Source organism: Protopterus annectens, chromosome 7.part0 (genome assembly GCF_019279795.1).
Source record: "Protopterus annectens isolate FY-2018-M chromosome 7.part0, PAN1.0, whole genome shotgun sequence".
NCBI classification, from domain to species: Eukaryota; Metazoa; Chordata; order Ceratodontiformes; family Protopteridae; genus Protopterus; species Protopterus annectens.
In genome coordinates, this window is record NC_056739.1 from 4060532 (window position 1) to 4078321 (window position 17790).

Sequence of the window (17790 nt, forward strand, 5' to 3'; positions counted from 1 at the left end):
GTGAAACAAAGATAAAGCTCAGAAAGCATGGCCTACTGACCAAACACTACAAAAATTACAATATTTCAGACAACTTAGGGACCGTTCTAAACAAAAAACAGATCAGATACAATTTAATACTTTTCAAGCTCCAAGACAACTAACAGAACCCTAAGCTTTTTTGGAATGCAAATCAAACTCTTATATGCAAGCCAAACTATCACTCCTTCACCAGCTACCAACAAATCCTCAGTCCCTATAACTATCTAGTTTAATACACATTTCATACACTCTTCCCTCTCCTACTAAGCAAAAAACCTACCATCCATACTATCCCAAATAGCACTAATCACTACCAAAATCCTATCTACCTCTTCTATTAAAAAACACCTCCTAAACCTATACATTTCCACACCAACTGCTGACAATCTTGTCATCAGAGTATCTCAGAATAACTTCAGATGCTACCTCTATCTATACTCCTAGACTGATCAATTACAGAAAGCTGCATCACTGCCATCAGCAAAAAAAATGCCACATCATACCTCCACTTAAAGGGGGAATTATCCACTTATCTCTCCAATTAGCAACATATAGCCATTCTACCTCCAAGCTCCAAAGTATTAGAAAAATGCATTAATTCCCAATTCCTTTCCCATATTTGCAATAATCTCTTCTCCAGTCAACATGGTTTCTGACCTCACCAAAGCATCATTACTGCCCTGCTCAGTTTTACCAAAATCATAATGTCTAATAGAAACACTGGCAACTTATCATTCCTCTTCTGAGACCTATCAAAAGCATTTGACTCAGTTTCACACCAACACCTGCTCTCCCCAGGACTCGCCTATGTATCCCTTAAGTCTTACCACAGCTATCTTGCAAACAGACTCTAGGCTGACAAATGGAAACATGATCTCTTCCTTTCTCTTGGTCTCTGTTGCCATACCTTAGGGATTTTTTCTTGCCCTTTACTTGACATGTTCATAAATCACAAAGCTACCAAAGAAGCCAGTACGATAAGCAGACAATGCCACGCTCATATGCTCAGCACCAAGTCTACTTCTACAAGATGCCCCAAGACTATTCTTTAAATTAGGCCTGGGTAGATGACTACTAGCTGCTTTTAAAAGATTAAAAAAATTAAACAAGTTAATGCTGTTTTTACAAAATTTCTGTTGGCACAAAAACAAACAAATCAGTAAATACCTCATTTTAAACAGTTTCCAACACAAAGCTTCTTCGTGTCTTAATTGCTAATTTAAAATATGATCAACACATCATTCAAACCATTAAGAAAACTCACCAAAAGGTGAGCTTCCTCTACAGAAACAGACCATCTCTCAATGAGTACTGTAGGAATTCTTTAGCGACATCTTATCTTCTTGCTTCACTTCTCTATGCAGCATCCATCTTGACTAACCATCACTTCACCTTAAAAAAAACTAGAGATTTGCTACAATAAAATAGCTATATTTGCATCCAGCTTACAAACTGTTCACACCACTACCTAGCACTGAAGTATCTACATGGGCTGAACCTAATTACCTTTCCTCCTCCCAGCTGCTTAGTGCCTTCAGTATAATACACAAACCTGACACCTGCCCATCACTACAGAACATCCTCAGCCACAACTTCCCTCATAGGAATCTCCGTTCATAGAACAAACACCTCCTGACCTGGACCAGGTCTCATAAGAGGCAGGCAACTCACTTTACTCAACCTCCATGTCTAAGACTTTGAACTCGATCACACCCACCCTAAAACAAGAAATTACCACACGTTTCAATCACAGCCTAAAACACCTAATTTCCTCATGGCTGTGGTCATACTCCCATCCTGACTAAACCCACATTTCTGTTTTGGTCCCATTGCCTCTCTCTCAATCACCATGACGCCTGTCTCTTTCATTCCCACTACTATTCACTTGACTAACCTATATCCTTAATCCTCTCCTACTAATAAACCCTCCTTACCCACCTCACCTATCTATTGTTAGCTCAGTCTCTCCACTATAAGAGCTTGCTCTATTTGCATTTTCTGGATTATTTCTGTGTATACCCTTCCTCCTCCTCCTCCTCCTCTATTTTCTGTTGTTGCTATAGTGACAGCTCCCCTCATTAATGTCAACATAATGCCCCTATGTGCATTATCATTGCTCAAGTATCTCCAACTAGTACTTGTTTGTTTGACGTATGTAAAATGATATGACTTCTCAACTCTATGATAAATGTCTTTACTATTTGTATCAATGCTAACTGAAAAGTAATGCTTAAATTGTTAAATTTTTATTGTTGGTTATCATAAATGTGTATTTTATGTGGAACTTTTCTCCCAGAGTCTCTGCAGAAATGGGACTTGTGCCCAGTCGGACATTCCCAGTAAACAAAAGACAATAAAATAAAAATATTATGAAAGGAAATTATATAGTGACTCTACAATAAAATCAAGTAAACATGGATTTGAGAAGTGAAAGGGATCTAACTGAAATAAATGAAATGACATAGGCCTTCATGTAGGTGTTCATTTTCAGATGTTTAAAAACAACTTTTTTAAATAATTTGTTACTAATTTTCCATGTGATAGTGTAAGAAATCTTACAGCAGAGTTGTGGACCACAGAAACAAAGCCTGACTACTGGAGTTACATTTGTGAGAAGAAATGGAAAGGAACAATTTCAAAGATGATCATGAGAATATATATCTAGTTTGTCCAGTGTTCATGTAAGAAATTTTGATTCTGATGAGTTTGAACAATCTGGATTTTGAAGAGTGATGCAAGGATACTCATCCCATGTGAAAACTGCGTTGCCAGCTCCTGGGCTGGCATGAAGAGGTGGGAATGGGACTGGAGTATAGAATTAACGGATGCAGAGGGGAACACAGCCATTTGTAGCATCACATGTACCCCACAGACTATGACTTTTTGATGCGTGTCTTAACCAGTTCTTTGGTGCTAGGCTACATAATCTAGGTATGCATGCAATGGTTTTGTGAGAAATCATTCATCTGTGTGATAGCATATCTCTGTCTGCATTTATCCCTCATTAGCTTCACCTCACCTTTGGTAGCATCATTAGAGAGCATGACTTAGATATGCCTCCACCCTCCTTCCCTCAAAAAAGACATTGCCTCATCATTCCTCTTCACTACTCTACTCGCTAGTCTTCACTACTTCAGTGCCAGGGCTACTAGATGAGCCCTAATCTGGCTCAAAAACAGAGCTTTATTTATCTACATCATAAGACAGAAAAGCATGAGAGTTCATGCTGGTAATGGCTCCAAAATGTATAATGTGATACCTGAAGGCTAAAGACCCACCAACTACAGAGATGTGGGAGCAAAGATAAAGTTGATCCTCTGAGAAGACAGTAGTAGTTTTCTGATCACCTCTAAGAAGAGAAAAGTAGCTTGATTCATAGATTAGTACTAGACTAACTACCCTTGCGAGCCATTTTAAACCTAGTCAATTATCCCTTGTGAGACTCAAACCCTACACCTTGTGTTTGCAAGGCAAACCCCTTAACCATTAGACCACCCTCCCAACCCGTATTGTAGTACCCATATGATTGTTTGCATTATAAGGGGGAAAGGGCTTCTACACTCCTGAGTATGTCCTCTTTTGTATGAGATACATAGTAACTATGAACTTGTTGGTTTGCTATTTTCTATTGTAATATAACTAGCTTACCAAATTTTTAATGTACTATAGGCAATTAATTCTTCAAGGGCAGCAGGCACTGAATTTATAGATAAAACATTAAAATATAAAGTTGTTTGTCAGTAGCAACCTCTTCATTAGTTACGTATTTCTTTAATGTAGAATTAATCAGATGGTTTCATTTCTGCAGAGATTGTGTGTATCAAGTGATATTGGTGGATTGTAATGACAGAAGTCTTTGAATGGCCTTTTATGGTTGACATTTTCTGAAATGGGTAGTTATTGGTTCATACATTTTGTTTCATTTCTTATTAAAAGAATGTTTAAAACTACAAATTTAAAACCCATTCTAACAAGTGGTGCTGTATTATACAAGGAATATAATTTAATACCGTCAGGAAGATGAATTTTATTGTTCAGTTTATCCTAAGCCTCTGGCGTGCTTTGGTTAAGGTTCTATTTCATAATTGGCACTTGACTTGTGAGCAGCATGAACAGAGATGTAACCAAGAGTTCCTAGTGTTAGAGTAAGATCAATGTGGCTCTTCCATAATAAATGTGTTGGGATCAGATCCTCCTATCAGCAAACAGAAGGAGCATAGCACCGTAGGTTTCTCAGAGCACATCTGTAAAATGAATCCCATCCAAGTCATTCTTCGTCAATGCAGCAGCATAATGCAAGGCGCTTCTGCAGTGACTAGACCATGGGGGGGGGCACAAGAGTGTTCTCATTGATGCCCTTCATGTGCACTGTAATGTACTCACCTATGGGCACTTCTGCAGTGACTAGACCATGGGGGGGGGGCACAAGAGTGTTCTCATTGATGCCCTTCATGTGCACTGTAATGTACTCACCTATGGGCACTTCTGCAGTGACTAGAGGACCATGGGGGGGGGGCACAAGAGTGTTCTCATTGATGCCCTTCATGTGCACTGTAATGTACTCACCTATGGGCACTTCTGCAGTGACTAGAGGACCATGGGGGGGGCACAAGAGTGTTCTCATTGATGCCCTTCATGTGCACTGTAATGTACTCACCTATGGGCACTTCTGCAGTGAGTGTTCTCATTGATGCCCTTCATGTGCACTGTAATGTACTCACCTATGGGCACTTCTGCAGTGACTAGAGGACCATGGGGGGGGGGGCACAAGAGTGTTCTCATTGATGCCCTTCATGTGCACTGTAATGTACTCACCTATGGGCACTTCTGCAGTGAGTGTTCTCATTGATGCCCTTCATGTGCACTGTAATGTACTCACCTATGGGCACTTCTGCAGTGACTAGAGGACCATGGGGGGGGGCACAAGAGTGTTCTCATTGATGCCCTTCATGTGCACTGTAATGTACTCAGCTATGGGTATAATTTAAACTTGTAGCAGTTAGGGAACATAAGAGACAAGGTCCTTATTACTGCAGAACAAGGATCATGTTAAGTAGCAGATTACAAGGAAAACATTGCTGGAAGAGCACTTTTAAATAAAGATAGTTGCATGTATTTAGACAGCAAGATGTTATCATTCCTAAACATCAGCCAATGTGTTTTGGAGGATTCTACCAGGAATGTCTCATGCTCCAAAGCTTAAGTTTTCAATCACAAGTGACAGACTCCACAAACCACTAAAATGCCCAAAGTTACCTAATGTATAACCCCCTACCATGCCTCATAGTGCAGTGTGTGGAAGTATCTGCTCTCAACACCCTTATTTAAGAGTACCACCGGCACACGTATACATGTGAAGAGAAGAGAAACAGGTAGAAAGTGTGTACAAAACATAATAATCTAACTCTTGTACCCCAATTTAGGAAATTAAAAGCAAATTCAGTTAATGGAATGGATTCTATGTGTCAAGGAATTAAGGCTGGAAGGACTACACTCTTGCCACTTAAAATATTTATTTATTTATTTTACATTTGTTTACAGGGATGGTCTGACTGGGACAGTGCCCATTTTCAGCGGAGGCCCAGGGAGAAAAGCTATAGCCTAAGCTTAAATACAAAGTCATCACATCAAGTAACAGAAATTATAGACAAAAAAAATGAGTGTTAACACATTTGCAGGATAAAAATTGAAAAACAAAATATACACATAGTATCAAATAGAACAAGACTTTAAACACTTGAATATAGACAGATATATGGTTGAATTTATATATGTGGAGGAACATAACATTAGTTAGGAAATTAAGTAGGGAGAATCACTTAAGCAAAGTAGTGTATAGCTAGTAATACTTCCATGGTGAATTGCAGCTAGGAATGTAACTACTTATAGAGAAGTAGTGTTGTTAGAAGGGATATGTTAACACAGTTAGTGCATACAGCCAAATTGTATAAGTAATGCTAAGTTAATAATTAACCTGGAGTATTACATGTGCAAAGCCAGGATTCATATAAGTGTCTTTTGAGGGATATTATGAAATGATTAAGATTACTTATGGATCTAATACTATGTGGAAGGGTATTCCAGTTTTTGGCAATAAAGTTAGAGTAAAGAGAGTTGCCTGTTGTATTGGATAATTGATAATTTGGCTACTTGGAGTAAGTCTTTGTTAGATGATCAAAGACTACGAATGTTAGAATAGGGTTGTAGAAGATTTCTAAGAGAAGGTACATTGTCAGGATTGTGCATTATTTTGTGAGGCATTATTAATACTTATAGTTCATAACATGAGGCAGTTCCAACCAAGAAAGATTTTTGAGGCATTGAAAGTGATGGGTTGAATGTGTGGAATCTGTTGCAGATTTGGAAGTCTTACTGTAACATGATTATAATTTACTTAGTTCTGACTTTTTGAGGTTGTTAAGTATGGGGGATGCATATAAGAGTGAGGAGAGAAGGTGGGTTGTAGCTATGGCTATTCTTGCAGTGTCTGTTAATTTTTTGTTTCTATACATTTTTCCCATTTTCTTGTGAACATTTTTGATTGTGTTAGAAATGTGTATATCAAATTTTAGTCTATCGATTATGACGCCTAATAGTTTTGTTTGGGAATCTGGGAAAATCTTAGTATTATTATTAATAGCAGTGATATAAAAGTTAGCTGGGAGGTTAGTAGGTTTAGTTGGATGAAAGATCATAAGTTTATTTTTATTAGGGTTGAGAATTAGTTGTGAGTTTGTTAGCCATGTTTTAATATCAAAAAAGGCTTTTTGTGTGACTGTAAGAAGTTGAGTTATTGTGGATGCTGACATAATTCTTTGCATTTCGCAGGTACTATACATGTTTTGCTATGAAAATCAGTAAATAGCTATAAAATGACAGAATGATGGTTACAAGACATTTAAAGAATGTAATCAAGATTGACAGAAGAGAGACTTGATTGCAAGTCAAATAAAAGAATTTATAATAGCCAATCTAAATGGCGTAATAGAGATTGTCCTCAGAGTCAATGTCTTGGAGTAGAAAAAGTATGCAACATGTAAACAATATTATTTTACTGCAGTATACATAAGGCAAAGTACAGGCTTAGCAATGGTTACAGATCATCACATGACCGACCCCTTTCAAACTGTTTTAATCTAGTCTCTTCCTCCTGCAGATTACCCCATACCTCCACACTTCCTTCAAGGTCTTCTCTGCTCAGGGTGAATATGCTTTTGTTGAGTCTCTATCCCATTTAATTGATTTTGCGTTTGCTCTGCAATAAGAAGCCAACTGGACATCTTCTATCCTCCCGATTAATAAATTTGTCAGCTTTTCACTTGAATTTGCATAGATTGTACTGCATTAACTGAATTCTTTACTTTGATTTATTTCAATTAAATTGCAATCATTCTATAATGCAGTAACTGTAGTAAATTAAGCATGGCTTGTACCTGCACATGGTGCTGTGTGCCAACGCTTCATGTTAGTGTGCTAGTAAATGGAAATGAACCTACTTAACTGAATGCTGCATGCAGTTATATCAAAAGTAATGCATATGCTGATGCTCTGAAGTACTCATGATGCAACAGCAGGCAATTGTATTACACAGTCTGCAGGGTGTTGTACCATTGTTACAGTGCATGAGGTCAGAACTGCAGAATCTGATGCATGGGTGTACTCATTTAAACAATTGTTAAACCTGAACAGGTGCGATACTGTATTTGTTGTAACTCTCTATGTAGTTAGACCAGTCAGCATGCAGTGCAGTGACACTTTTTTCTCTGTGCATTCAGTCTTGCATCCAAACCCATAACTACTGACAATAAAATAATGTAGTCAAACATCCTCACATACTTTGATTGAATTGCATACCCAAAAGATTTTAAAACTAAAATTAATTATGAGACTTGTTTTTAGTCCAACAAAACACTATCAAGTCATTCATCAAAAGTGAGGATAAATACTCCATATTGTATACAGGAATTACAGACTCAGTTGTTATGTCTTAATTCAGTGCCACCTTAAAATGGTGTAATCCTCTACTGTCCCCTGTAAACACCTATTAAGCTGCTTTGTGCCTGACAAATTTATATCCTGGAATACTTTATTGGCTCCTTCTAGATAGAATGCATATGTGATCTGTTGTGCAATATAAAAGATACAACCAAACTATTCCCTTGAGTCATTAAAATTTAACATTAAAAGACCACCAAGTGTTTCTAATTGCAAAATATGGCAACATGCCACTAAGCCTCACCTTAGCTAAGTATTTACAAACAAAACCTTTATGTAAGCTCTTGCTCTCAGCTTCAAAATCTCCACATGGGTCATGAACGTCCTGCCTTCCTGTTGTAGGCTGCCTTGCTCTAGGCAGCATTAGTTGGCACACAGTGCCTTATTAAAAGTATAATTTAAGATTTTACTGACTGTGTCTCTGCAAGAATGTTTCCACACAGTAACTTGTTAGGCATTTAAAGGCAATTTACACATTTTTTAAACTCAAGATGTTACTTTGTCAACTTGAGTAGTGGACTTATTTCAGCCACAGTCTGGAAGGTACAGTGGAGTATAGGGGGAGAAACAACAGTTCAACATTACAGTAACTGAGAAAACAAGGACTGAACAAAAATGGTTCAGAGTACTTAGACGTGATATAGTGATTCTAAGAGATAACACAAGAACACGGAATGACATCTGCTCAATATTTACATATTTTCAATATAGTAAAAGTTTTTATCTTTATTTCAATCCAAGTTAATTCAGCAGTTGGTTTGGTTTTAGAGGTTAAAGGGTTAGTAGGTGTTGAAGATTTAGGAAGACTCTGTAGGTGAGTAAGTCAGATAGAAAGGGTAAATTAATAAAAGGAGGACATAATTTGTTGGTGTTAGCACTTTAACTGGGGTTGGAGTGAAGATCTCTCTACTAAAAAGGTAAATTTTTCTTTTAATTTGCTGTTGACATATGTGCTACAGTTCAACGAGGAGTGGCACCTGGTTAGGTGTGTTCAGTGGAGTTCTGAGGTCTGCATCGCACCTGAGTACTAATGGTTTGTGACTTGATCTCAAAGTGCATCTCCGAAAGCCAGACTTAGGCTGTGGGGAAGGGAAATCACCAGAATTTCACTACACAACGTACCAATAGGTTCCCCTCATTCCTTTATGCAAGGCCATACCGCTCAACCTCAATGCAAGAAATCTGGACAAAGCCCAACAAAATGGGGGGGGGGGACAAAGGCCCAAAAGTAGGGGACATATTTTAAATATTGCTTTTATAATCTAAGTAAATTGCTATAGTGACAGTGTTTGTTTTAACATACATTTTCTTAAGGAATGTGAAATCTGAAATTCAAATGTATGTCATTATTTAGTGACTTTAATCCTCAGATCATGCCAGTGATTTGTCAGAAAACCATAAATTTTATGAGGAACAGACCAAAAATGTGAGCCAAAAATCTGGACAGTTGAGAGGTTTAAGGCCACTTAGCTTGATGCAGAGATAGAGATATTTAGATGACAGAAACAGATATGCACACCTTATTTCAAAGGGGATGTAGCTCTGAGTTTTTTTTTTTTTTGTTTGTTTTGTTAATGAAAGCTTAAAGGAGAAACAGTATGGCATATATTAATCAGGTTAAAGGATGTAGTTCTTCTCACATCAGATGAGAGAAAGTGAGACATTGCTGTATCTAATGACAGTAGAATTAATTTAAACCTTCAGGTTGGTTCTGTGTAAGGTCATATTAAGCTGGGATGAAGTGTGATACCCAGGGATTTGAAAGAGGAGTGCTAAAAGTGAGGGTGGTTTACTTAGCTTTTGTTTGGCGATAACATTATTTTCATCTATGAAGGACAGTCATAATAGATGATTGGAGAACCTACCGATAATCACTCCCCACAAAACATATATATCAGGAAACCTTAACTGTCAAATTAAATCAGTTATCACTGTATATACTAGGATATACAAAACTACTGGAAACTAAAAAAAAAAAACATCAGATAGAGTACTAACCTTCAAACCTTATTTTATGTACAGACACACACACACATATATCTCTCTCCATATATATATATATATATATATGTATACACACATATATATATATATATATATATATATATATGTATGTATGTAGACATACATACATGCATATGGATTCCCTTTACAGGCTTGAAATTTCAAAACTTCAAATGCAAATGGTCGCGACCATAAGATCAAAGTTTTGAGACTTTGAACGTTTTGAACGGAGATTGCTATACAGCATGGAACAGGAAATTTACTGTTTTTCTCACTGTAGTGTAATCTCAGAGTTGGTATATTTATTTAGAAGTGGGTGTGGGGGTGGAGGGGGGCTTACCCCCTGCAAAAAACAAAAAAAAATGTATTTATTTTTTATTACAATTTTGAAGTTTCAAAACATTGCTCTTATGTCTCGACCATTTGCAGTTCAAAGTTTTGAAACTTCAAGCTTGTAAAGTACATCCATATCTATATCTATATCTATGTATATATATATATATATATATATATATATATAGAGAGAGAGAGAGACGGACAAATATAGACAAACGCCGAGATGCAGTGTGTGACCACAATCCAATCTGTGTTATCATGACCATAACATAATAACCACTAACAGCTGCATTTGTAATCTAAAATAGTTCTATCACCCCTTAGTGATATGACACCAAAAGGTTATCCACCTTAGCAGTGATCAGGTGTTTCTATGGTATTCCTCATCAGAACTTCCCATACCATAAATGTACATGTAACATTTTGCAGGGCTTCAGGCTAATACATAGTTTATAAAAATTGTTTTTAAAACTCCCAGATGCGATTACTTCTTCAACAGCATAATGCATAGTGTCACTTTATTGATGATATATGCATTGAAGCTCTTTGAAATACATATCAGATTTTTAAACTGTTAAATTGTCTTGTATTTCTCTGGATTGTGTCAACATATGACATAATACAGCCAAGTTTTCAGGCAGTTGCTTCAATTAGCAGTTTTATATGTTGGGGTCAGAACTGACAACATAGTTCTAGAACATAGTTCTAGAAATAGCCTATCCCAATCACCTTTTTATCGGGACCTATTTGTTAGTAACAGTGTGTCCAAGAAAAGAACAAGCATTTAATACAAATTCAGCAATGATTACTCGTGTGCTCTCTCCTTCCTGCCTCCTTTTGATCAGTTATGTTCAAGTGACTTTCATATTCCATATTCTGTCAGACTTCTAATTCTTCTGTTGGGAAAAGGTCACCTAACACACTGCAGTAAAACATAATGCAGGTTTTCTTTGCCAGTTTAAAGAGTACATCAGTTTGAGCTTCAGAGCCAGATGGTCTCTTCCAGAAAATGCAGCACTTTTTCTCACCACACTCAAATAAGCTGCCTGTCTTCCATATTAAAAGTTACCAACCTTACATTTCTATAGTGTTGTCGCCTGCTAAATCCACCACAGTCCTATATTACCTAAAATGCACAACAGAGAATTTAAATAGTAAAGAAATTAAGGTTCTGTAACTCAAAATTAAACAAACTCATGATCAGAATGTCTTGGGTTGTTTGGTCCTCCTGAGCACTGCAGTTCTAAATATGGTCGTTTAACTTACCATGTAAAAGTATGTGCGGATCATATAAGGACAATAAAAGTGAGTTTTTACTGACAGGTGCAAGACAACATGGGTGTCAAACAATTGTACGGGTGTATAAAATCTTACCATAACAGTTGATGCTCTTCTCTTTACTGCTGCTCTATTCTTCACTGTAGGGATCTCCAGACAAGGATAACCAATATCCAAGTCAGTACACCAAAGCCATTAGATCTTATAGGCACCATCACATGTACATTCCACCTGCAGGGTGTAGGGCATAAAGGGGATGTACAGATGCAAATACTCAGAAATGAATTGCCCTAGGAGGGACAAAAGGCCTTCCTAGGGCAACATGTACATCCAGAAGAAAAAAGTTCAGAAGGGAAAGGAAACAAATGCCCCTTGGTCAGGAGAGTAACAAAAGATAGGGGGCAAGAGTCATAAACAGAGGGGGGAAGAGGAAGGGACCGAATAATGCCACAGTGAAGATGACATCCACTGTTATGGTAAGATTTCACAGTACTGTATGATATCCTTCTATACCACTGCAGTATTCCTCACTGGAGGAAGAGGACAACAGCTAAGATGATGACTTAGAAGAGGAAGGCAGAGAAGAGCCCTCTATATAAACATATGTAAGATGGTTCTGGCCCTAGTATCAATATCTGACTTGTAAAGCTTAGTAAAAGTATGAAAAGAGGATGAAGTAGCTGCCTCAAGTAGGGAATTGGTGTGCAAACCCTTGAAAAAGGCACCAGAAGACGCAACCTTACTAATTGTCTTTGTCTGTAAAGGCACTTTCTGGCATTTTCCATGAAAGGAGTAACAAAAAAGAAACAGCCTTATAAATCCAGGAGATGGTTTGCTTGGAAACATCTAAACCCAACATCCTGGGATGAAAACAAAAAGTTGCTGAGATTTGTGAATAACCTTTGTTTTATTCTATTAATATGTGAGCTGCCTATGCAAGTCCAAGGTGTAGAGAACCTTCTCATTGGCAGACTGTGCAAAAGGAAAAAAGGAAGGAAGTTGAACAGACACCCTGTCTCTCTGAGAAAAACTAAAAAAGGTGGAGTGGCCATAAGAGCTTGAAGCTCAGACACTCTCTTGGCTGAAGTAGCAGCCAGCAACAGAACAGTCTTCCAAGTACACAGTTGCACGTAAGATGAACTACCAGGTTCAAAAGAAACATGAATCAATTTTTCAGTAATATAATTGAGGTCCCAAGGAGGAGTAATAGGCTTTCATAGGAGCCTGATATGATAGAAGCCTTTAAGAAATCGCTTGACCTCAAACTAAGAGGCCAAAGGAACAATCAAGGGCAGAAAAAGAGATGGCAGACCGGTGAGCTCTGACAGAAGAATATGCCAAGCCATCACTGAGCATATCACACAAATGAAGCATGTCCTCAGAAAAGAGATGCCTAAAAAGGATCAAAATCCTATCACCCACATTTGAAGAGTGGACAGGTAAGGATGGATAAAAGATCCTTTGTCAGATGGCCTGCTTAGACAGCCCGCCTAGTGAGGTAACTTGCGGTGATTGCCCCGGTCAAATGAAAAAGTGAATTCAGTGCTGTCTGATTTAAAACGGAGTTGCCAGCAAGCTTTTTGGGAAATTCCTGCCTGATTTTGTGCAGAGCTCTTGGCAGCAGAGGAAGGAGCAGAAAAGCATACAGAACCATTCCCTTTCAAGGAAAGGAAGAACATCCACTTTCCAAGTTAGAGGATGTGGTACTCAAAAAGAATAGAGGACAATGTCTGTTCGGAGGAGAGGCAAAAAGATCTACTTGAGGAATATACCCCTAATGGGCAATGTTCAGGAACACATCACTGAGAAACATCCAGTTGTGAGCCTGTGTTTTGGACCTGCTTAGACAGTCTGCCAGTAGATTGTGCTTTGAATGAATGTAAACTGCCTTAAGAGTCATCTGATAACTGACAGCCAGATCTCAGGCTTGAACAGCCAGTCTGCAGAGGAGGTGAGACCTCATACCCCACTGCTTGTTGATATACCACATCATAGCTTTATTGTCCATGAAGACTTTCAGGGAGCTTGGGAGAAAAAGGGAATGAAAAGCCTGCAGAGCCAGAAACAGAGCCCTCATCTCTTTTATGATGATATGATCTGACCTCTGATGAAAAGGTTAGTAACCCTGAACTTTCAGAGGGCCACAAGAAGCTCCCCACCCCAGGTCTAAGGCATCTGTGAATAGTTCTTGAGTTTGTACTGGAGCATGAAAGGTCAGTTCCAGATTGAAAGAAATGTAATGATCCTCCACTGAAGTTCGAGTCTCAGACAAGGAAGCAAAGGAACAGGGGACTCTAGGGTGTGGCAATATTGAAGCATCACCGATTTGATGTACCATTGAAGCTTCCTCATATGGAGTCTAGTAAGAGGAAGCACTGGAATGGTGAAGGCCATAAACCCCAGAATTCTGACAAATTCCCTTGCAGTGATAGGGGACAGAGGAAGAAGACACTGCAAGGTTGTCAGAGACAAAACCTTAGAAGCAGTAAGAGGCCACCATGGGAATGGTCTGAATCCTGCAACCTAGAAAAATATGATCTTGGGAGGACATAAGCACCGACTTCTAGAGGCTGATGGTGAACCTCAGACTTTGTGAAAGACGTGGTAAAGTGACGATCTTGTAGAAGAGTGGTGGGAGAAGATCCCTAAATAAGCAGGTCATCTAGATAAGTGAATATTAGTATCCCCCAAAGGCTGCAAAAGGCTATGGCAGGTGTGAAGCATTTGGTGAATACCCATGGGGCAATAGTAAAAAGGCTAAAGGGCAAAGCAGAGAATTGAAAATGAGGAGAAGAAGCAGAGCAACATAATTTCCTGAACAGATGAATAGGGATATGAATATAGTTATTCGTGACATCTAGACAGACCAAGGAGACCTGGGGAAGTCTGCAGAGACACCATTCTCAAAGAAGGGACCTCACTGAGAAAAGTGTTGAGGAGAGATCGATCCAGAATTGGTCTCCAAGTCCCCTCCTTCAGAGGAACAAAAAATATGGAGTAAAAACCGCTTCCCACTTGGGTGGGTAGAACAAGTTGAAAGGTTCCCTGATCCAAAAGGGACTACCAAAACCTCTGGGAAAAGAGAAGTTTGGTCTGGTGAATGCTGTGGAATGCCTGAAAAGGTGCTTGGGGGGTGTTTTCTTATCATACAATACCCCTGCTGTATTATAGACAGCAACAAGAGTCTGAGATGATCTGCTGCCAGTTTGGGAGTGACAGAGAAAGGCAGAGAGACACGGGGGCTTGTCTGAGGGGCATATGAAGCAAAACGTCAAACAAACAGGCTTGTCCTGAAAGGAATGCTTCTGAGAAGTAGGAGTCTGAGTGGACTTAACAGGAGGAATACACATGGAACATTTCTTAATTTTGGAAGGTTGCTGAATCTGCTTGCAAACCAAAGGCAAACTTAGAAGGGTAATTTCTCTGGAATTTGGAAATAAAGGAGACAAAATATGCTTGAGTTCCTGCATGGCCTTAGAGCTATTCTGGAGGGATTTGAGCAGGTTAGCAGTAGCTGTCCCAAAATGACTTTTATTACACAGAGAAGTGTTCAGAAGTTTGGCTTTAATATAATCAGGCAATGACTGAAGATGAAGCCAAGAATAATGCCTCATCAGAGAACCAAACACAGCAGCCCTGGAAGAAGAAGCATCATAGCTGCATTTTATGGAATGACCTGAGAAGGGGAGCCAAGCAGTGAAAGAGCTGAAACTGTCCCTTCTGAATCAGGCAGATCAGACACAACCTTAACTATCTGAGACAGGAGAACCAAGACATACCTACTCATGCGGGTTTGGTAATTAACAGCCCAAAATGACAAAGAGGCAGCAGTATGTACTTTTTTTACCCAACCTCGCTATAGCTCTACTATCCTTATCAGAAGGAAGGAGCTTGGAAGGCTGCAAAAATTTAGAAAGCTTATCAGTTTTAACTGAAATCACAGAAGGGTCAGGAGAAGGACTATTAAACAAAAATTTGCAGTTCTCAGGCACCTGGTAAAGTCTATCAGGTTTCTTGGGAGCTGGGAGCTGAGAGTCTGGAGCTACAGGTCCAGCAAAGAAGGTTCCAAAAGTGTTTCCAGCACAAAAGGAACTGCAGACAGCTTGAAGACTCTATTTGTAGAAGCTCATAGCATCTCTTTTGTATATCAGAGACCTGGGAACAATCCCATTTAAAGTACTCCATCATATGAGCAATAGTATCCTCATAGGATAATTCTTCCATGGGGGAATCCAGGCTCAAAGAACCCTGTTCCTCTGAGCCATAGTCCAGAGGAGAAGGACTTTGAGAGGAGTATGCAAGGGATTCCTCCCAGAATCTAGATCCTCAGAGGAATTTGGATCCCTTATTCTCATAAAGGGCGTGGAAGACTAGGGACAGACCCCCCCCCCCTTGAGGAGGCTTTAAGTGCATGAAAGAATTGAACAAGCCTTGAATAAAAAACTGCCATTCATGTTGGGGAGGTAATATGCTTGGTCTTAAGCTTTTTCTTAAGTGGGACATATGCTGTAATAACTCTTGGCAGATCAGCCCCTTGGTGGGATTCAATGAGTATAGGAGTGCAGTAGGAATCTCTTCCCAGTCTCAGATCTGAGGACCCCCCTCAGCCCCTCAGAAATCAGCCATGGCTCCCCCTCAGCATTCGGAGCAGACATTTGAAAAGCCTCAGAGGACGTGTGAGAAGTCTGATCCATGCTGGCTTCCGATGGGGCCATGATAAAAGAATCTGATGCAAGCACTGTATGGTCTTCAAGGCTTTCACTAGCTTCTAGAGACATCTGGTGGAGACTGGGGATCAAGAGGATCAGGCCAAGACTTTTTGGCTTTATTGGAAGATGGCTGTCCCTTAGTTAAGGAAGATTCCTCCAGAGCACCCTGAGCCAGCAATGTAAGATGTGCTCAAGGTATGGAGAGGGAAGATAAATGACTACAGAGGATTTTAGAGACACATACTTGACAGACAGAGCATTGTGTATGATCATGAGAAGCACCTAGGCAAAAAGACACTGGTCATTACAGTCTTCATGTGGAATTTGTCTCCAACTCTGACCTTGTCCCCTCTTGGGTGACATGAGCACAAGTAACAATAGTGAGGGAGGGGGAGAAGAAACCTCAATGGGGCACTTATATGGGGATGGCTTGCTAACCAACATAGCAGATGGGCATTCAGACAGACATTCAATAATACCATTCAGACTGGCAGCAAAGAAGTTGGGAGTATTTCTGTCAATACACCGTCTTTATTACCTATGTCCTATGTGGAGAGTATACGTGTGATGTACAGTGCTTATAACATCTAAAGCCTTTGGTATACTGGCTATACATTGAGCTATTCTTGCCATGAGATCCCTTAGTGATGACTGCTGCAACAGTGATATGAAAGGATATCAGTAAGTATTTTTTTTTTTTTTTAGATAAAATAAATAATTTATGAAATTATAGTAATATAACACTTAATGGTTTGGAAATTTCATATCCCTGCCACCATATGTGCCTGCTTTACAGTGATTAAAAAGAAATGCGCTGAAGAAAGATATGTATTTATGATAAAATGATGGAGCTAATACATGAAACTACATTCACAGCATTTTTTTCCTGATGTTATGCATAAATATCCTCTACCCAAGTTAGGGTATCAGACAACTGTACTGTAACTCTAGTTTGCAAACAGTGAAGTAGGTGAATGTGTAGTGATTATTTTGTAAATCAAGGGACAACACTGTATAATACAGCAAACAAAGCATTACAAAAGTACCTTTTCAGCATGAGGAGAAAATAGAATCCTTGAGGGTTGATATTTAAGAACAGGATGCAAGTTTGTTGGAAATTAATCAAAAGTAAGATGTCATAGACATACATTGGCTGATCAATAACACTTTCCCTGATTGCTAAAGTTGCTATGCTGAAAGCACTTTTTTAACAATACGGGGAAACGAGGCACACCTTATATCCCCTGAGCTTACTTAAATATACCTACTCTGAGGTCACACAACAGTAGAGAAAAGGGAATTCTCCACTTTCGGTAAAAGGGATTTTAGCAGAATATTTTTTTCTGAAGCAGCAGTTGCCCAACCTGCCATAATCACTGGCAGGCTCCCTCATAGAAATGTATGCAATCTGTACTGTAAGTTTGGCAGTTTCCAATATTTTATGATT